The sequence below is a fragment of the Sorex araneus genome, chromosome 3 (assembly GCF_027595985.1).
Source record: "Sorex araneus isolate mSorAra2 chromosome 3, mSorAra2.pri, whole genome shotgun sequence".
NCBI lineage: Eukaryota > Metazoa > Chordata > Mammalia > Eulipotyphla > Soricidae > Sorex > Sorex araneus.
Window position 1 is genome coordinate 7,756,852 of NC_073304.1, and position 22,549 is coordinate 7,779,400.

The window sequence follows — 22,549 nt, forward strand, 5'->3', positions numbered from 1 at the left end:
CGATAGGGATGGCAAAGAGCTGGCCTGATCCTGCACTGTGTAAGGAGACAGTTTGCTCCTGTCAGAGGGGTGGCTATAAGCAAAGTAAGGCCTCATTGATGCATGTCTGTAAGCCATATCTTGCTTTGAACATAGGTAAAACTGTAGTGGCTTTAAACAAGTAGATCTTGCATGATCTTAATTGACACTTTGGAATGTAGTTTTAGAGTATAAATCAACCTTAGTCTTTTGATCATTAGTCGAATGGGTTATAATCCCTAGATCCATCAAAATAGAGTCCCTGGGTCCATCGTGATGGAACTAAATTCAGTCCTCCTCCCCTTCTGTGTCACAGCTAACCCACTGGGTTATGACGAACTCAAGGCCCAACTCCAGGGGACAAAGATGGCAGGTAATGGCTGGTGCTTGTATCTACGCAGAATCCACCAGGGTCTGAGGGGGAGAGAAGGGAGTGTCACTGTCTCCATGGACCCAAGAATAAGACAAGACTGCTTCAGCCTAAACCAAGCTTCTCCTCCACATGACAGCTAAGCATGATTATGTGTGTTTTCAGTTTCGTGCTAGACTTGACTGCCAGTAAAACTGTAGGCTTTATCCCAGGAATATTTGGGAATATGAGTTCCCCCCCAACCCCCAATCCCTTCCTTTGCCTTTGCCTATCCAAACATGTTGAGCACTGTATCAGGAGCAATAACACAGCATGAGGATGGTGTTTCACTCAGGGAGCACAAATAACAGCTGTGGATTCCCAGCACGGCTGAACTCTCTTAAACTAATGAGATTGGCACCTTCAACCCCTGTGTAGCAGGGCTCAGTCCCGGGAATGAGACAAATTCACACATAAGACACACGTAGATTTTCCAAGCTGTGGGTCATCATCAGTGGTCTCAGAGGCCATTTCTTCAAACTTAATAGCGTTCCCCCACCACTCCCCAGGCTCCCAACAGATGAGCCATTTTTTGTTGGCAGACACAAAAACAGCAACACACAAGAAAGTATAAGGGTCAAAATAGAAAAACTACTACAATCAGAAATAAAGAACATGGTAGGTGATAATTAAAAAGTTAATAGAAACTCTAAGCAGCAGAATAACAGAAGCTGAGAAAAAAATGTAGGTACTCAAAGATGAGGATGGAAACTCTGGGAAATAGCAGAAGGTAGAAAGTCATCTGAAAAGAAATGAACCATATGCCAGAGAACTGTGGAATGAGTTCAAGAGGAGCAGTGTGGGAATCATCAGAGTCACTGAAGAACAGGAAGGCAAGTTGAGTGAAGAAAAAACAGTTTAAAATAATCATTGACCAGAATTTCCCAGAGTTGAGGATTACGGGCACTGAGATCCAAGAGACTAGAAGGGTTCCAGTGAAAGTAGACTCAATTAAGATAACTAATACCGCTGGTATTCAAAATGACAAACTCCAGAGATAAACACAACATGGAAAGGGCAAGACCGAAAAAGGAACTTACATAAAAAGGAAAGCCCGTAAGATATACGGCAGATCTATCAAGTGAGGCTCCATGAATTGTGCTCAGTGAACATAGGAGCGCAGATGGCTTCTCAGCATTTTATTCATGGGCCTTTAGGGCATATTTCCAGGACACCGATTGTTGCTTGTATGGAAGCTCAACTTCTAGTATTTTGAGGAATGTCTATATTGTTTACCAAAAAGGCTGGACTGGTCAGCATTCCCACCTGCAGTGATGGAGTTCCTTTCTCCCCCACATGCACATAAGCACTTATTGTTGCCAGAATCTGAAAACAACCAAAGTGTCAAGAACAGACGAGTAAAGGGACTATGTATATCTATACCATGGAGTACTGCATTACTGTGAGGAAAAATTAAGTCACGAAATTTGCTTATACATGGATGAACATGGAGAGTATCATGATGAGTGAAATGAGACCGAGGGAGAGGCATGAACATAGAGTGATCACACTCATTTATGGGTATAAAATAAAAGCATGAGAATATAATCTAAAACAGTACAAATGAGGACCAGGAGGACTGGTCCAAGTGGGGCACAGAGAACAGAGAAGGAACCACTATGACAATGATAGCTGGAAATCAGCACTCTGAACAAAAATTGAGTCTTTTAAAGAGGTAAAGGGATACTTCTGACACCCTTTCATTAATAGTATTGCAAGCCACAGTGCCTAAAAGAAAAAAGAAAAGACAGAGTGAGAGAGAGAGAGAGAGAGAAGAAAAGTGTCTGCCATAGAAGCAGGTTGGGGGTGGGGCAGAGGGAATCTGTGGACTTTGGAGGTGGGAAATGTACCCTGGGGAAGCATGGGTGTCGGAGCATGAACAACGTTCTAACTGCGTATCTCAGTGATTCAATTCTTTTTTAAAAAACGAAACCCTATGAGCCAGAAGAGAATGGAGGATACAGTAAAAATCTCAATAAACACCTCACCCCAAGTGCTCTATCCAGCTAGATTGTCATTCCAATTTGTAGGATCATACAGAGCGACATGACAATATCCTAAGCAACAGTATGTGGAATCATGGCCTTGAAACTGGTTTTTTAAAATGATTTAAGAGAGCCTCTCTAGGGGCTGGAGCAATAGCACAGCGGGTAGGGCGTTTGCCTTGCACTTGGCCACCCCAGGTTCAAATCCCAGCATCCCAAATGGTCCCCTGTGCACCGTCAGGGGTAATTCCTGAGTGCAGAGCCAGGGGTAACCCCTGTGCATCGCTGGGTGTGGCCCAAAAAAAAGCAAAAAAAAAAAGAGCCTCTCTAAAGGACAAGACAAACTTCACAGCATGTGGCCTTGAATACGGCACTCACTAATGGTGTATATGGCTGCCCAGATTAGATTAAGGTAACTAATTAAGGCTTCCCTAGCTAGCTAAAGATAATGACTAATATTTTATTTATATTGGATAAAATAATTTAGCAATATATCATCACAAATTGATTTATTTTCTAATAATTCCATTTTCCATTCCTTTACACTTGGCTGTAGAAAGTAATATGAAATAAATTAGTTATAAGGTCGTCAAGGGGGCGGGCTGGGTTGGGAGGCATCCTAAATGGGCGGGGCGGGACACTAGTGATGGGATTGGTGTTGGAACATTTTATGCCTGAAAACATCTATTATGAACAACTTTGAAAATGACAGTGTCTGAATGAAAACTAGAAGAAAAAGCAAAGGCTGACACCTCGCCAGGGAGGGCCAGCATTTGAGGCCCCCAACTGAGCCAAACTCCCCATATGTGTGTCATTTTCAGTGTAAATGGGTGGATAGAAATTTGGAGCCTGCCTCAGAATCACTGGAAAGTAAATGTATAACCCAAGACCTTAGGGATTTCATTAGAAATTTCCTAAATATGTGTCGCTTTATTTCTCAGTAAAACTTCCAGCCAACTGGGCTCAGGTTCTATCTTGGATCCTCTGTCCCACCCAGATTCCAACTGCCCCGGGAGAGCTCAGAGCTCGGGTCTCCCTCCCACGGGAAGGACTTTAACACTGATTCCTGGACCACGTCCAAGTCCTTGCAGGGGCTCTGAGGGCATAATCTGGGGAGGAGTCTGCAGAAACATCGTCTGAAGTCACCAGATACACAATCAGCCTCTGCTCTCCCCAGCAGACACCCTGTGCTCTACAGCCCTGATATTTCTAAGCCACACAGTCCCTGCTGTCGCAAATGGGTGTCGTCATACACATGAAAGAAGGTTTTTTTTTTTTTAACATTTCTCCTTGAGAAACTTTTCATTGGACAATTTTTAATATTTTATTTAAAAACGATGATGCCATTTCTTTAGTCTCTCTTCAGACTACTGGAGATAGTCAAACAACACCACGTCCATCGCAGTCAGAAAGTTCTCAGAGAGGAGTGCTGGCTCAGAGGCCAGAGGGCGTGCTGCACGTGGGAGCCCAGGATCTGCTTCTCATACTTTAGGCTCCCCAAAATTGGACAGGGTGATCCTCAACAGGAGTAGCCCCTGAGGTCAGCAGGGAGGCCCCCAAATGGAAAAGTTCTACTACTGCACAATAACCCCCTGACCCCTGGCACCAGCTTACCTGTCCCCAGAGTGGGTCTCTTCTCAGCACCAACAGCATAGCACCCTGTTTGCCCTACCTCACTTCCCTGGCTAATTCTAGTTATGTCCTTGCTGCAACCTGAGAGTAATTTAGGCTTGGAGACCAAATTCCACCATCTACACTGGTTCAAACCTATTTTAATTTGGGACTTTTTAAAGGAAGATAAGAGAAGGGAAAGTGAGGGAAAGAAAAGGAAGGAAGGAAGGAAGGAAGGAAGGAAGGAAGGAAGGAAGGAAGGAAGGAAGGAAGGAAGGAAGGAAGGAAGGAAGGAAGGAAGGAAGGAAGGAAGGAAGGAAGGAAGGAAGGAAGGAAGGAAGGAAGGGAGGAAGGGAGGAAGGAAGGAAGGAAGGAAGGAAGGAAGGATATGCTTGGGTTGGGACACAGGCTTGGATTGGCACTTGTCTACCTGCTCCAGAAAATGGGGAATTGGACCTCAGCTTTCACTGCAGATAAAAACTCAAATCCAGAAGGACTGAAGATTTGAATGGGGAAAAAACAATAAAAGTCTTTGAAAGCTTGAAACATGAAAATTGGCATCATAGCATTGGATAAGCAAAGATTTCTAAGTGATCACATGCTAACTAAAAGTACTAACATCAGAGCATAATTTAATACTCTAGTTAGTTCTGTTTAAATTATATTCATGTATCCTAAACTAAATAATGATTTTTATTTTTTATTTTTTATTAACCATTTTATTGAGATACCGGGATTTATAGTTCTGTGAATCACACTGTCAAGCATCATCATGCCAAGACCACACCCATTACTGACAGCACTAATCCCTCCACCATCACTCCATGGGCCCCTCCCAACACTGCCCTAAACCCTTGTAAGCATGGTTCTGTAAGCAAACTCTGAAGTCCAGATTACTGGGACCATTTGTCGTTCCCTTCCTGTGTCTCTGTTTTATCCCACACAGGGGAGAGATATCTTTGTGTGTGTGTGAAAGTTGCTCCATCTACACACAGATAGATGAAAAGAGCCAGTCTTCTGAAATCCCATAAAACTGTAAATCAATTATAAGTTCATAATGAACATTTTTTCCAAAGCAATTATGTCTTTCTTTTTTAGAGGCATACAAATTTTAAAAATTAATTTATGAATAAGCATGTGAGAATTAAATTTAAAAATCATTAATTTGCCCTTCTACTAAAATGAAAGCAGAAAGGAAACTAAGAAACATTTAGAAAAATATGTCCCGAGAACAGGAAATGTTAAGAATCTGTGGGACAGGGGCTGTTGAGACAGTACAGGGAGTAGCAGGTAAGGCTGTACCTGCTTTATGTGTGGCTGATCAGGCTTGACCCCAAAGCCCTTTGCTCTTCTCCAGGTAACCCCAGTGGTGACCCCTGAGTGCAGGGCCAGGAGTAAACGCTGAGCACTGCCAGGTGTAGCCCCTATGTCACCGCCACCGGCATGAGCAATCAGAATGGGTAATCACGTCCAGAGGCCTGGGTGGGACTGAAACTCACAAGGAACAAGAGGACAGTCTCTCTCCTCTGATACGAGATTAACCAGCACTGCAATATCATGTTCATCCCTACTGCTGAGAAGTTACAGGTGGAAATCAAAAGAAAGCAGGCTTAAGAACAAGAGAGAGCCAGAGTCGGAGACAAAGGCATGGGAGCACCTGATGACAAGTTTGGAACACCTGGGTACAGCCATCCCTGAATCCCCGTATGCCCTATAGAACGAAGATTCTTGAAACCCAGGAAGTATCTCATCTGCTTTAACGCGGTTTGAGTTCGATCTGATTTGCTTTAAAAGAGAAGAAGAATACAAAATGCGGGAGAGGTAAATGTGGCATCAAGTGATCTTGGACTTTCCTCTCCTCTGCATTCACCGGCTCCATGTTCCTCCTCATTTCACAGAATAGGACACTGACCAGCTGCAAAAATCTGTGTAAAGGTGAAGGAGACACTCAACATGGGCAGCCTGCGGCTGACTCTCTCCCACATATCCCCCTGGCCACAGAGCCCCCAGTTCCTTCACAGCTGTCAGTGCCACAGTGCTCGATAAGGATTCCCAGGGTTTCCCACTGCCCCGGGGAGCCACACACAATGATGTGAATTATGCTAGATTTTGATGTCAAAGGATACAATTTCAGGGAATAGAACACCAAGGAAAATTCCAATGAACAGTAGCTCTGCTCACTACAATGCCCTGGAAAATGCCTTGTATTGAGTAGACATCACTCTACATAGCCGACATTCACAAGACAACCAAGCGTTTGGCAAGCCAGAATCGCTGAGAACAACGTATACCAAATTGCAAAAGGCTTTGAAGATGATATTGCAGGAAGCACGTTATAAAACCCAACACTGATAAAGAACAGACAGTCCAGCAAAAAGTCGTAACCAGCTAAGAGAGAGGCATAGGGTCGTGATAAGAAAAAGCAAACAACTTGCATGAAAAGTATAAAGACCCCATTGCTGCAATTGCCAACCAGCATCCATCGCTCCCTTGCTGAGCAACACCATACAACACTTGGTCAGGAGGGACACTTCCGTGGCTGGCCCCTGCAGGACACGTGCTGTTAGACCCAGGCAGATTACGTAAAACCTCTCTTAGACTCTTGACATCCACCGGCTTACGTGAGTGCTGAAAAGGACCTTAATCTTTTACTATTCCTAATCGCTTGCTCTTTTACATATGAACCTCATGCAGATTTTCTGTAAATTCCTTATAAGAACATGAAATGTACTTGTGGGTGCAATACTGACTCTGCCTGAGCCCGTTTTCCTCCCTCCCTGTGAGCCTGCATCTTCCCTGCTAGCTTCTGTCTCCGGGAAACAGGATCAAAGACTCCCTGTCAACTGGTGCTGTGTCTCTGGGAAGAGGGGACATGGGGCTGCTGCTTAGTCAAAATGTTCCTTAGTAGAAATGTTCCGATGTAAGTTGAGGTTGCAGAAGTAACCTCAGTGCTGTGCTTCTTACTGAGAGTGGCACATGGTACCCCTGAGCAGCTTCCGATTGGTCAATGACCCTGATCCCTAGGCACTGCCCGCCTCCCGCTAATCACTAACCAGCTGGGGACATGGCAAAGGGCATTTCACCCGGTGGCCCTGCCCAGGCTTACTGTACCGCATGTGAGACCAGGCAGGCAGGACGCCACCCACTCTCCAGAGCATGAGAAATGCCTGGGCATCTCAACAGTCTGTGCCTTCTGGCCTCCAGAACAAAGCCATGAAGCAAGGAGCAACGGGTCAATTCAATTCATTTTTTTTTCTTTCTGGATCACACCCAGCAATATACAGGAGTTACTCTTGGCTCTGCACTCAGGAATTACTCCTGGCGGTGCTCAGGGGACCATGCGAGATGCTGGGAATCCAACCTGGCCGGCCGCGTCCAAGGCAAACTCCCTACCCGCTGTGCTATTGCTCCAGCCCCCAATTCAATTTGTTTCAAGGGGCACTGAACATAAGGTCACGCCTGGGCCAAGATGAAGTAACCCTGGGAGAGTTTTCCAAAATCTGAAGGTCACCACAAGGGCTCCCACCTGGCCAGGGTGGACACTGAGACAGAGGGCCATTCCTAAATGTCGTGTGACCTAGGAGACCAGGAGGACAGGCCTGCCACGAAATTCATCCCTAATATTGACCCTCAGGAGCTGAGCAGAGGGCGCCCGTCCAGGTGGGGGTGACGGCGCAGTGCCGGGATGCCCACTGGGGCTGAGCACTGGAGTGGGGAAGCAGGGACAAGCACCCCAGCATGAGCGGGACAGGGCCAGCAGGGTGTGGACTAGGGAGATGAGTCAGCCTCACCCACCGGGTCGCCTGGCTCCTCAGCAGGGCTGGACCCAACCCCCAGGCCCAGGAAGCTGAGGGCACAGGAGAGATGTCGAGGAAGCGGGGCAGCTGAGAGGACGGGGTGGGCAGTGCGTCTGGCTCTGGGCTCTAGGGACCATGGACAGTGCCAGGGGTCAAGCTGCAGTCAGTCATATGCACCAGGTGGGTACTGACATTTACTTGAATTTTCAGTAAATATTCAAATTTACTTGAATTTTCAGTGAAATGTTTTAATACTCTTCATTTGAAAAAAAAATGTATGTATTTTTTTTTGACACTGTATCACTGTCATCCTGTTGTTCATCGATTTGCTCGAGCGGGCACCAGTAACGTCTCCATTTGTCCCTGTCGCATGCTAGTGTAGCCCGATGGCGTATTGGGGGCTCTTTCAGGGTCAGGGGAATGAGGACTGCCGTTGTCACTGTCTTTGGCATATCGAGTATGTCATGGGTAGCTTGCCAGGCTCTTCCATTAAATCATATAACAAACTAAAATTGAAAGTCACCCTTTTAACTCATAATTCTCAGAGCAAACAAGTTGTGTCGCAAAAATGAATAGTCCTCCAAACAAAAGCTGCAAATAAGGTGTTTTCCCACGTATACTGCAAATGTCCCTCAAAATTTTCCTCAGGTACTCAGGATGATTGCATGGAAACCAAGTTTCCATGAAAATAAAAATTTGTAAAAAGAATAAATGGTTAGATGAGGACAAAATGTAGCCTTTCCTGAACTACCTTGACCCAAAGTAGTAATTACTGTACTTCTGGAAGTACTTTTTCTCTCTCTACCTCTGGGCAGATAGTAGTATATTATTTTCCTGTTCTTATCTAAGTTGGCTTTGACCCTGAGACTTGGAGCAGAAAACTTCCTGGAAGCTGAGTGGGTTTGATGGGTGTTGCTTTTCGTGGACTCTTTGAGGATAAGAGGAGGATAGTATAGTGGGTATCGCGTTTGCCTTTCTTGTGGCGTACCCAATTCTATCTCTGGCACCGCATATGGCCCCCTCCCCCCGCCCCCACCAGGAGTAATCCTTGTGAGGACAAAAAGCAGAAACAGAAAGGGTAAGTGTGTTCTTTGCTGAGAATCCCTCTCAGTCTTCTGCAATAAAATATTTAGTCTTTGAAAAGAAAAACGGTGGAGAATGGGGACTTCTGAGGCCATGAGCAGGGAACTCCGGGTCACTCCTGGTGGGACACGGACCACTGTGCCCACGCTGGTTTCTCAGTTCTTGGGCTTGGCGATATGGCCCTGGGAGTCCCAGAGGGGCTGAAGTCTACCAGGGCAATGTGGCAGTGCCCAGGAATGGAAGCGGGGTCCCTGCACATGAAAGGGGTGTGTCCCTGGTCACTGAGCTCTCACCCCAACCCTGACCCTTTGAGGTTTTAAAGCTTGGAGCATTAGTACAGTGGGTAGGGCTCTTGCCTTGCACATGGCTGACTCGGGTTCGATCCCTGGCATCTCCCACCCAAGGCCTGCCAGGAGTGATCCCTGAGCACAGAGCCAGGAGTAGGCTCTGAGCACCATGAAATGTGGCCCCAAAACCTAAGAGGGGTAAAGGTACGTTACAGAAATAGTATTGATTAGCCAAAGAGTCTATCACATTCCCCTGCCAAAGTGTTCCTGGAGCTGTATTTTCCCTGTTTGCCCAGTGTAGGATAATATAGCCTCAGGTAGTTTTGGTTTATGGGTTACTCCCACCACAGTGCTCCCATTCCTCTGTGTTTATTTGTAGCTTCTTTCCTAATGTTCTGTTGACTTGTAAATATTGTTTTTCTCTTCTCCTTGAGTCCTTTGCATAGTTTATTCAGAGCCATGTCCTTTTGTATGGACACAGGAAGACTTAGCAAATGCTATGCTTTTGTAACCTGGGAGTCATTTGACTCTACATGATAGTTTCCTCCTGGGCATCTGTTCTCTGGACCGAAGCCTCAGCTGCCCTTACTTCCTAGCACCCCCAAAATCAGAGTCCCGACGAGGGATGGGATGGACCCAGGGCAAGCGGTGAGTTGTGTGCTACCCTGGCATCGAGATGGGCCTGGCCAAAGTGCCTAATGCTTAACTATAAGTTAAGAGCTTGGTCATGGACAAATGTCGTGATCCAAACAGTGATAACTAAATTTGGACCCTGCTAGGGTTAGGAATGATTACTCTGGCCTGAGCGTTGTAGTCTGAGTCTGTGGCAAGATGTTGCCAGGAGAGCTGCCTTGCAAGCCTAGTATTAAGATGTTAAGGAGGGTTTGGACTAAGGAGAGGAGAAAACCCCCTGAAGAGGTATTTTGCCTGCTGACAGTGGGGAAGGGCTTTGGAATGCCTTTAAGGTAGTATTGCCTTTGAACCTGACAACACTCAGGAAGGGCTTTCTTATGTTGATTTTGCTACCTGGCTGTGTGTAGCCTAGAGGGCAAGGGCGAGAGAGAAAAAGGGAGGAGAGAGACTAGAGGGGGGCTACAGTAGATCCAGAGAGAGGACGGAGCTAGGAGTGCGGGAGATGAGAAAGATGGAAGATTGAATAAACAGTAACTGATCAGCAACCAGCTTGGTCCTCGTTCTTCCTTCGCCTGTCCTTGGCCAATGGCCGTCCTGATCCAGCCCCTACACAGCAGTTCCAGAGCACCAAACGTGGGCGGTGAGACAGCCATCCGGAGAGCCCGTGAGTGCACACGCCCTTCGGCATGCCTTAGTTTTTTACACCCAGTGTGGCTGGATACTGGTATTTATGATACACAACTATTAAAAAGCAAAGCACACAAATTAATATCACTGTATCACTGTCGTCCCGTTGCTCATCGATTTGCTCAAGCGGGCACCAGTAATGTCTCCATTCATCCCTGTTGCATTCAGAGTCAGGGAAATGAGGCCCATTATTGTTACTGTTTTTGGCATATCAAATATGCCGCGGGTAGCTTGCCAGGCTCTGCCGTGTGAGATTCTCATTAATACATATTAATATATTTATATTATGTAACTTTGGCCAACATCCAGAGAGAGACTTAAAAGCAAGCTCTCAGAAGAGAGTGATGCAGAGAGTCTCTTGCCTGCATGCCTGGCTGTCTTCCCCAGGGCCCCTCAGAGAGGATGGGCTCTAGCTTCCCTCTCCACCCCGAGCAGAGCTCCCGGAGGCCGAAGACCACCAGAACCTAGCTGCAGCCATGCTGGAGGCCCCTCTCCACACGTTCGGGCAGGCCTCATGCATGAAGGTACCGGCAGAGGAACCCAGGTGTGTGTGATCCCATCAACGGCCAACATCCAGAGAGAGACTTAAAAACAAGCTCCCAGAAGCGATATCTTTAGCCTTCTCCCTCTGGGAGAAACTGGCAATCTTCTGAGAGTTTCCTGCCCCCATGGGACAACCTTGCAAGCTTCCCATGGTGTATTCATATGCAAAATCCAGTAACAAGCTGGATCTCATTCCCCTGACCCTGAAGAGCCCCCAGTGCAACATCATTAGAAGGGCCGAGTAGAGATAGACTTCTAAGATCTCAGGGAAAGGACGAAATGAGATGCTACTGAGCCCGCCTGAGAAATCGGTGATTAACGGGATATTGTGATTGATTGTGATGTAAATTTGTAAATATATGTACATATATTTATTTAAAATTTGCTTTCTGGTTACTCTCTTTGAAAATACATTTAACATCCTAATTTTCTGATACATTAGAATCAATGCCAACATATCCTCAGTAACATACAAAAGGTCTGCCGCTATGTAATTCTGTCCCCATAGCCTTTAAGTTATTTAAGATACAAATTACATATTTTACTTGCTACCTGTCCAAAAACATAGAATAACCATTGTTTTAAGGCATCATATATACAATCAAATATAAAATGCAAAGTGGAATTACAAGCTAAATTTCCAATACTGGAATTTTTGTAGTGGTCTGTGCATTTACTACACCTAGGGGTCTTCTTTTCTCCCACATAGATGCTCACTGTCTAGAGTCCTCTCATTTCAGCCAGAAATTCTCCCTACTGCACTTGGTGCAGGATATATTAGTGATAATGACCCCCTCGGTTTTGTTTATTGGGGCAGGTCTTGATTTCTCCCTCATTTTCATTGAAGGATGCTGTTGGATTGTATTGTTGGATATAGGATTCCTGGTTGGCAGTTCTCCTTTCGGTCCTTCGAATAATTCAGCTGCCTGGAAATTCAACCTTCGTGAGATACTTGTATCTGTTTACAAATATCAGAATACTCATGTGTACTTTGTTTTCTTCAGGTTAAATGGGAATACAGACATAACATCACTGCCAGTTCTGAGCTCCTGATAGCACTGTAGCACTGTTGTAGCACTGTTGTCCCGTTGTTCATCGATTCGCTCGAGCGGGCACCAGTAACGTCTCCATTGTGAGACTTGTTGTTACTGTTTGGGGGATATCGAATACGCCACGAGTAGCTTGCCAGGCTCTGCCATGCGGGCGGGATACTCTCGGTAGATTGCCGGGCTCTCCGAGAGGGTCAGAGGAATCGAACCTGGGTCGGTTGCATGCAAGGCAAATACCCTACCTGCTGTGCTATCATTCCAGCCCTGATAAGTACCTGATAATTCAATTTTTATAATATAAAAATATTTATAACCTTTAGAGTGGGAAATTGAGATCTAAACTTCTGACTTGTCCTAGATTTTATAGTTCATGTGAAAAATAAGAATTAATCACGGTTAAATGCGTGTTTTGCTCTAATTGCATATGTAGCACTGCCCTAGAGGCCCACATCATCTCATGAGCATTTCTGATTTCGCAGGGCTTGGCCGTACTGTACAATGCTGCTCACCTTCTACACCTGTCTTCTCCTGCCGATGGCCAGTGGCCTTGGGACCATCCAGGCTCAGGATACCAATGAGACCGTGAGCATCAAGAGTCATTGGAAAATACTTAAAAGCAACATTCACTTTGCCTTTGGCCTATTTGAGCACCTAAATTTCCTTTCTCCTGATAAAAATGTCTTCTTCTCCCCTATAAGCATCTCTCTGGCCATGACCATGATCGCCTTCGGTGCTGATAGAGACACAGGCACGGGGATCCTTGAAGGCATAGGCTTCGACGAGAGTCCAATCCCCAAGGCTCAGATCTACGAGCGTTTCCAGCAACTTTACCAACACCTCAGGCAGTCAGACGGCAGCTCGGAAATGAGCATGGGAAATGTATTGTTCTTCAAGGGGAACGGGAGAAGTAGGGATTTAACCACAGCTAACATCAAGCGCCGCTATGGGTTGGAGAATCTGGCGATCGATTTCAAAAACTGGACCCGAGCCATCAGTCAAATTCATGAGTATATCCAAAATAAGACACGGGGGGATATCACAGGCTTGCTCTCGGAGCTGAAGGACCCAAGCCCCTACACGCTGCTCAACTACATGTCCTTCACAGGTAATCTCTACCTTCCCCACTCTGAGAAGACCCTGCCTGTTAGGGGTGAAAACAGTTACAGCCGTCAAAACACTGCTTGTGTGTTGGATAGTATTTTACTGTATAAAACACACATGTGTGACTGCTTTCTCCTGTGATCCTGCTAGGAAGGTGGGGGCTAAAAAGAGTTGAGAATACGCCTGAACTTGTAGACGTTGATTCAAGGCCCAGACATGTAACCACAAACCATCTACAGACATTGGCTGAGCTTGGCTGTGAGTCGGGAACTAGACCAGGGGGTGGGACTACAGTCGAGGAACAGGCAGCCCCACCAGAGGAGTTCCCAGTCCTCCATCACCCACGTTTCCTAAGCTCACAGCCAGCTCTGTCTGGCTCAAGCAAACTACAGTTTCTCCCCATCAGGTTGGAGCATTTTCTAAAGTGCCCGTCCATAAACATCACCAGGAATATAGGGCGTTAGGTTCCAGAGCCCACGCCAGGCCTAAGGAAGCAAAGTATCCTGGGAAAAGGCCTAGAACTTGTATTTTTAATAAGTTCTTGCTCCTGACAAGTTTTTGCTAGGTTGGTTGCTTTGGGGGGAAACACACTTTTCAGTGCTCGGGGATTAAGCACTGAAAGTCATTTGAGCTCAGGAGTCAATCCTGGTGGTGCTTAAGAAACTATATGGTGCATATAGGAAACTATATGGGAAACTCATTATGTCAGCTATATACAGGCAAGCAAACACCTTACTCTGGATGATCTCTCTGGTCCTGATCACTTTGGGGATCTGCTGGGTTGGGAATCACCCTCCTGTAGAATGGAATGGAACCTTACTCTAGTTACAATAGCTGTGGTCCTCACCCAAGGCTACTATCCCTCTCCCAATCCATCCCACCACTCTGACCTCTGCCCCTGTCTGCAAATCTCCACTAGACTCCTGCCTCCTCCACTTTCAAGAAGCTGTCATTAGACCAGCTCAGCCTGAATAATGCAGAATAATTGCCTTTCAAGTCCAGTGTATCGGAACCCTTATACACTACTAGCGAATTTCTTCACAGGCTCCAGGTATTAGAGTGTGGACATCTGCGGTCTGCCAGGTGCAATGCTCTTATCCCTTCTGTCCCTGACCTTCCTTCATCACGGCTATACCTAACACTTTCCCCACCTTCATATCTTAGTGCAACACTTACACAATCCACAAAGATTCCCGTGATTCCCTCATGCAAATCTTTGCCTCTCATATTCCTCCTTAGGAGGGTTTTCAACACCTCACTTTACCAGTAGTGGTGGCAGAATATTTTATTCTGGAACTAAGTTTTACTGTACCCTCCAAAGAATTATCTTCAAAGAACTGCAGGTGAAAAATAAAATAAGAAATAAGAGTAAAAAGCTATAAAGAGAGTACAGAGGTTAAGACACTTGCATGCAGCTGACCCCAGTTCGATCCTTGACACCACATGGTTCCCTGCCAATCACGGCTTCGCCCACTGGCATAGCCCCCTGGGCTGCCTCTGTATCAGGTACACCATCTTGTCAGCAGTGCCCTGTTGATCAGAAATTCCCACACAGCACTGACTTCCTCCACCTCTTCATCCACTCAGCCTCTGTGGGTACTCAGGTTGTTTCCAAGCCTTGACTCTCGTGAATAACATGGTGAACATGCAGGGCGTGCAGATGTCTCTATAAGAGAGATACTCCAGTTTCTTTTCTTGTCATCCCATCATTCGTCCGTTTACTGGAGCGGGTGCCAGTAACGTCTCCATTCGTCCCAGCCCTGAGACTTTAGCAGCCTCTCCTTACTCGTTTTTCCCAATGATTGGAGGCTCTTTTCAGGGTCAGGGGAATGAGACTTGTTATTGTTACTGTATTTGGCATATGGAATAGTCCATGGGGAGCTTGCCAGGCTCTTTCAAAACATGAAAAGTATGTAGTAGAAGACTAATATTCATAGCCAGGGAAAACAGGGACTAAGAGGACTGGGTCATATGGTAGTCTTTTTTCATTGTATTTTGAGAAACGACACAATGTTTTGCATTGAAGTGGCACCAAGTTATCTTCCAACAAAAAAAGAACTAGGATTTCTTTTCCCCACCTTTGCCAGAACCTATATTTCTTATCTTTTTTTTTATAAGAGCCATTCTGAGAAGTAGTGATTTTTTTTTGGCTGATAGTTGTCATAGTTTGTTTTGAATTTTTCTGATGATTAATAATAATGAATTCTGTTTCATATACTTGTTGGGCATTTGATTTATCTTCTTATTCAGTTCCTTTGTCATTTTAATTGGGTTTATTTTGTAGTATTGAGCGGTGTAGTAAGTGTTCATATACTCAGATACTTATTCTATTCTTTAAGGTTTTATCCTATTCCTTTTCCTATTCCCTTTGACTATACACTCACTTTTAGGTTGGTTTAATACAATTCTTTAGTTGTCTTTGTTTTGCTTTGCTTTTGTTACTTGTGATTCTGGTATCATATCCAAAATATTATTCCAAACCAAGTCAGTGAGCTTTTTTCCTGTCCTACTTGCTAGGAGTCCTACGGTATCAGATACATAATTACTTTTGGGGTCTATTTTTGATTTCGTTTCTGTGAGCTAAATATCTATACATTTCTGTATAGGATATGTGAAGAGTCAAATTCATTCCTTTGCATGGAAGTATTCTAATTTCCCCTATCATTTATAAAAAAGAGTATTTTATCCCATGTTGCATTATTGTATCCTTGGTCAAGTCCTAGTGAAAAATCTTTGAGACCATTTTTCTGGAACCTCATTTCTGTTCATTTCCTCTATAACTGTACTCCGGTCCCATGTATTTTTGGTTATCCTTTTGTAGTACAGCTTGAAATCAGGCAGTATGATGCCTCCAGTTTGATTCTTTTGGAGGGTGTTGTTGGCAGCAACTGGTTTTTGTAGTTCCAGAGTATTCCTTATGCCTGACGGTGGTTGGGCCAAGAAGACTGGGCAAGTTTACCCAAAAGTACTTCTGAGTGCTCCCGTAAGTCCATAGGTCACCTCTCCCATAAATTGTGCCTTCATGTATGTTGCATCCTTGGATGTTTGGAGGCCCAGTCGCTCTGCTCAGTGAATATGGTCAAATAGAGGCAGTGACAAGACCAGAACCTGGGCAGAAAGACTCAGGGAAGATGAGCACGGGGAGGGGCCCCGGGCCTGCTGGGGCCTGCACACCTGTGCACAGGTTGATTCAGGCTCTGTCATGGTGGCATTTAGCACAGGCCTTCTAGTTCTCAGCTTCTTGGCATCCTCAGGACCGAGTGGGATGAAACTGATGAGACAGAGTAGCTCCTGGTGACCAAATCAGAGAGCCTCTAAGCATCAGGATGTGGGATGCCACATTGCACATTGATGACCTGTGAGGAGGTGGAAGTGAATTCACCTGGGTAGGTGAGAGTGTCCACTGAGGTGGTCCCAGTAAGCAGGTTAGTCTGGGAATGAAGCCAAGCACCCTTGTCACGACACTGGGGAGGTGCCATTGACCAGGCAGTTCCTAATTTGATGACTCTCTTTACAGCTTTTTTTCTGGAGAACATAGAACATGTAACTAAAAGGTTTCCCATGGACTCACTTTCTCAGGTATTCTTGCAGAAATTCTTACACTTGCCTACAATGAGCTTCTCTTTTGCTTTTTGGGGTCACATCCGACACTGTTGAGGGCTTACTCCTGGCTCTGCACTCATGAATCACTCCTTCTTCCCTCCCTTTCTTTCTTCCTTCCTTCCTTCCCTTCTTCCCTCCCTTCCCTTCTTTCCCTTTCTTTCTTTCTTTCTTTCTTTCTTTCTTTCTTTCTTTTCTTTCCCTTCTTTCCCTTTCTTTCTTTCTTTCTTTGCTTTCCTTCTTTCCCTTTCTTTCTTTCTTTCTTTCTTTCTTTCTTTCTTTCTTTCTTTCTTTCTTTCTTTCTTTCTTTCTTTCTTTCTTTTCTTTCCCTTCTTCCCTTTTCTTCCTTCCTCCCTCCCTTCCTCCCTTCCTTCCTTTCTTTCTTCCTTTCTTTCTTTCTTTCTTTCTTTCTTTCTTTCTTTCTTTCTTTCTTTCTTTCTTTCTTTCTTTCTTTCTTTCTTTCTTCCTTCCTTCCTTCCTTCCTTTCTTTCTTTTGTTCTTTCTTTCTTTTTCTTTCTTTCCTTCCTTCTCTTCTTTATCTCTCTTCTTTCTTTCTTTCTTTCTTTCTTTCTTTCTTTCTTTCTTTCTTTCTTTCTTTCTTTCCTTCCTTCCTTCTTTCTTTCTTTCTTTCTTTCTTCCTTTCTCTCATTCTTGTTTTGTTTTGGGGTCACTCCCATTGTTTCTCAGGCATTACTCTGGACTTTGCTCTCAGGGATCATTTCTGATGGGGATTGGGGGACCATATGAAATGTGAGGGATCAAACCCAGATCAGAAGCATGCGAGAATAGCACCTTACCCACTGGACTATCAATCTGGCCCTTCTAGGTCCTCTTGAACCATGACTAGGCTTAACCCAATGCCAAGGAATTGAGTCACCGTGAGCAACACTAACCAAGCTTTCATGTTTGAGCTTCAGTCATACAATGATCAAACATCCATCCTTCCACCAGTGCACATTCTCCACCACCAATGTCCCCAGTATCCCACCCCTGCACCACGTCCCACCCCCTCCCCTGCCTCTATTGCAGACATTTTCCCTCTTTCTCTCTATTTATGGGCATTATGGTTTTCAATGTAGATATTTAGAGGCCAACATATTTGATCCTTTATCTACTTTCAGGACACATCTCCCACCCTGAACGATCCCTCCAGCCATCATTGACTTACTGATCCCTTCACTTTTCCAGTTGCCCTCTTCCCCAGCTCATAAGGCAGGCTTCCAATCATGGAGCAATCTTCCTGGCCCTTGTCTCTACTGTCCTTGGGTGTCAGTCTCATATTACATTATTTAATATTCCACAAATGAGTGCAGTAATTCCATGTCTGTCCCTCTCCTTCTGACTCACTTCACTTAGCATGATACTCTCCATGACCATCCACTTATAAGCAAATCTTAGGATTTCATCCTTCCTAGCAGCTGCATAGTATTCCATTGTATAGATATACCAAAGTTTCTTTACCCAGTCATCTGTCCTTGGACACTCGGGTTGTTTCCAGATTCTGGCTATTGTGAACAGTGCTGCAATGAACATATGGTGCAGATGTCATTTCTGCTGTGTTTTTTTGCACCCTCAGGATATATTCCCAGAAATGGTATATCTGGGAGTCATATGGAAAGCTCAATTTCTAGGGGTTTTTGTGTTTTGTTTTGGTTTTTTTGGGTCACAGCGGCAATGCACAGGTGTTACTCCTGGCTCTGCACTCAGGAACCACCCCTGGCGGTGCTCAGCGTGGCCATATGGGATGCTGGGAATTGAACCCGGGTCAGCCACATGCAAGGCGAACGCCCTACCTGTTGTGCTATCGCTCCAGCCCCATCAATTTCTAGTTTTTGAAGAAATTCCCAGATTGTTTTCCAAAAAGGATGAACCAGTCGGCATTCCCACCAACAATGAAAGAGAGTCCCTTTCTCCCCACATCCGCACTAGCACTGGTTGCTCTTGTTCTTTTTGATGTGAGGCAGTCTCCATGGTGTGAGATGATATCTCATTGTTGTTTTGATTTACATCTCTCTGATGACTAGCAATGTAGAGCATTTTTTCATGTGCCTTTTGCCCATTTGTATTTCTTTTTTGAGGAAACTTCTGTTCATTTCTTCTCCCCACTTTTTGATGGGGTTGGAGGTTTTTTTCTTGTACAATTCTACTAGTGTCTTCTATATGCTGGATAACCTGCATCAGAAGGGTTTTGGGTGAACAGCCTTTCCCATTCTGTAAGCTGTCTTTGTATCTTTGTCACTGTTTCTGTTGAGGTGCAGAAGCTTCTTAGTTTAATGTAGTCCCATTTGTTTATGATGGTTTCCACTTGCTTGGCCAGTGGTGTTTCATCCTTAAAGATGCTTTTAGCTTCAATGTCACGGGGGGTTATGCCTACATTTCCCTCTATGTATCTTATAATCCAGGTCTGATATTGAAGTCTTTAATCCACTTTGAATTGACTTTTGTGCCTGGCATTAGACAGAGGTCAGAGTTCAATTTTTTGCAGGTAGCTGTCCAGTGTTCCCAGCACCACTTGTTAAAGAGTTTTTCCTTGTTCTACTTCACATTTCTTGCTCCTTTAGCAAAAATTAAGTGATCACATATTTGAGAGTCTGAGACAAAATGTTCAACTCTATACCACTGGGAACCATCAGATTTATAGATGACAGGAGAGGCTCATGGCCCATGGCTTCAGTGGGATGGAGTGTCACAGAATCCACATTCTTCCCTCACTGCTAGGAAGCATGAAAGTCCCATCTGCAAAGGGAATGGGACCCTGACTTGAGAGAACAAACATTTGCGTGACATCATGAAACCCCTGTTGATGTCGCCCAGTAGATGACCCAAGTAGAAATAGGGTGGGCACGTGTAGCCCGAAGCTCAGAGGCATCTTCTCACCCTTACCTTTGCCCAGGAAATGGGTCCCTCTGGGGTCAGGAATCACTCCTGGGTAAGCAGTGCAATTGATTGTGCAGGCCACCTGCTGAGGAACTGTGGCCAGGCTGGCAGGGACAGGGAGGGCGTGGATAGTCCTCACCCATCCCCACACCCCACTCTCATCCCCTAGGAACATTATTCCCAATTCTGAGACCAAGGAGCACGTTCTGGATACACTCCAGTTGGGGAGAGGTATTAAGGGGGTTCCAAAAAAAAATCCAGGTCACTGGATTAAAATCCATTCACCTTCCTATATTTTGTAGAAAACCAATGTTGACTTGTTTTATTTATTTTGCAGAATCATCTATCCTCTATCTCTGGGGCAGTGGAAGTTCCCCAAGGTGTCTCTAGGACCCACACTTTACCAGGACACTGTCAGCTCGGGAGGGGCCGCTCCACTGTCTGAGTATTTACCCCAGCTTTGAATAACCCCTTGCAATCCTCCTCCTTCCTCTACCCACTCCTTTCACAGGACTTTGGACCTTTGACCCAGACAACACCAAAGAGGAGGACTTCTATTTAGATGACACGACCACAGTGAAGGTGCCCATGATGACCCATACAAGCCTCTTCAATTTCCTATATGACCCAACGCTGGGCTGCCTGGTGCTACAGGCGAACTACACCAGGAACAGAACCACACTGTTGGTCCTTCAGTACCAGAATGATATGGACAGGCTCATCCATGAACTGACCCTGGACACCCTGATCAGGTGGTCCCAGACTATCGTCAACAGGTAACTGCATCCTTTCTTCGGGGTACATGCTTCCCTGTCTACCGAGACCCCCAGAGACAGTGAGGTCTCCTGACCAGGAGGGATCATCAAATTACACTGAGTCACTTCTGGGCTTTCTGTCAGTGAGCACCTCCCTCCTCGGAGGCAAAGAACTACTGCTCTGTACTGTTCCATAGTTTTCTTCAAGAGAGCTCTACACCCAACTGGTCCCCCATGTGGCATCACGGATCTTACACAATGCTGATGGTTGGTTTTATAAGTCACTCAGGGGACGGACTGAATCTTAAATCAATCTGACAGTAGGTAAGAATGTCAGGGAGTGAGATGCTCATCGTGAGTAAGTATGCCGTGGGCCAGGGGTCCGGTGCAAAGTCAGCCAAGAAGGACCCACCTCTGGAGTTTATGATGGCCGCAGAATACATGCAGAGGGTTAGCACAGAGTGGGAGCGAGCACTGCAGCAGGAAGGGATGAAGGAATCCACCATTGGAGGCCTTTCCTCCGCTGAGCTCGTCCAGGCGAGAGGGAACCAAAGTCACAGTCAGCTTGTGCCCAGCTCCCCCCCACCCCCAGTCCTCATCATGGCTCCTGAACATGACCCAATGCTCAAGAGAGTCAAGTGCCACCTGTTCCAGAAAAGAGAGAGTGACTCCAGGCAGAGCGGACCCCAGAGATGGGTGGGGTGGGGTGGGGTGATAGAAGGGCCTCGTGGGATACAGCGGACCTGGGGCACACTTGCTGGAGACCTCGTGGAGGCTCAGGGAACAAGTGGCATTTTCCTATTTTTTCTTTTATTTTATAAAGTAGTTCACAATATTTGATTACATTTAATATGTGAACACCAATCCCACCACCATTAGACCTTCCCACCACCATATTTCAGATGTTTCCATCCTGAACCTCAACCCCCGCCTCAAAGCAGAACCAAAATTTATTTTGCATTGCTTGTTATGAAAAACCGCTGGAAAATTCTCCAAAAAAGTTTCCTTAGAGGAAAGAAGGGCACCCCAAATGAACAACCTGGCACAGCGTCCTGCAGCATACTTCCTTCCCACAAGTGGCATTTCTTTACTCCCTTTCTTCCTTCCTTCAATCATTTATTCATTTAATCAATCACACCTTCATTCAATATACGTCAGCAGAACCACAAGCAATCACAGGCTAATCTCCGTGGAATCACCAGGCACAAGCAATTTTCAGAGTGAAGGGCGCCTAGGACAGAACGGAGACCTCCAAGACAGCTGCCCTAGAGCAGAACGTGGATTCGCCAAGACTGAGTGGCAGTGTCGTGCCTAAACTCCATAGGCTGGAGGGAAAAGATGCAGAAATGGGCTGCCCGTAGGGGAGAGTGGCCGAAGGAATGGGGAGGGGGTTTCAAGCAGCCTGTGCTGCCTCTGAACTCAGCTAATCCTGCCACGAAGTTCCACTAGTGGAGACAGGAAGAGAAGGAGGCGAGGGCAGGGGGGGTGGGGGTGTTGTGCCCAAATCACTCCCAGAACCAGGCAAGGAACAGCCAAAGGAGGAGGCAGGTTGTCCCGAGTGAACGTGTCCTGCATGGACTGTGCACATAGACAGAACTTCTAGAACAAGCGCTTCTCCTTTGTGAAGATGAAAGTTTTGGGGTGCTCTGAGGTATTATTCATTTTGGTTCACTCCCTCAGAGAGCGACTAGGTGATCCATATGAGGAGGTTGGCAAAGTTATCTATAGACAGGAGTGCCTGGAGCTTGATCTCCCTCCTACAGGAAGGAAGTCAGCACCCCACCACTTGGGGGTGCTTGGGGGACACATCCTCACAGTCCAAGAAGCATCACTTCTTTCCTTGTGTGGTGTGGCTGGGGGTGAGGGAGGTAGTTTGTGCTCTTCTGGGGATCCTCTGCCACCTCCTCACCCTTTCAGCTGTCCCCTCCCCTCCTTTCAATCACAGCATTCAAGGGACCTGCAATTTGAGTGTGGGGACACCAGGGGGCAAGAAGCCACCAGGAGTCAGGCTCTCTCTGCACCCTGCCCATCCTGCTACCTTCCCCATCCTCAACTCCCCCTGCCTCAACCCTCCAGGGCCCCAGGAGACAGCCTGCAAGCTCCCACTCCACTCA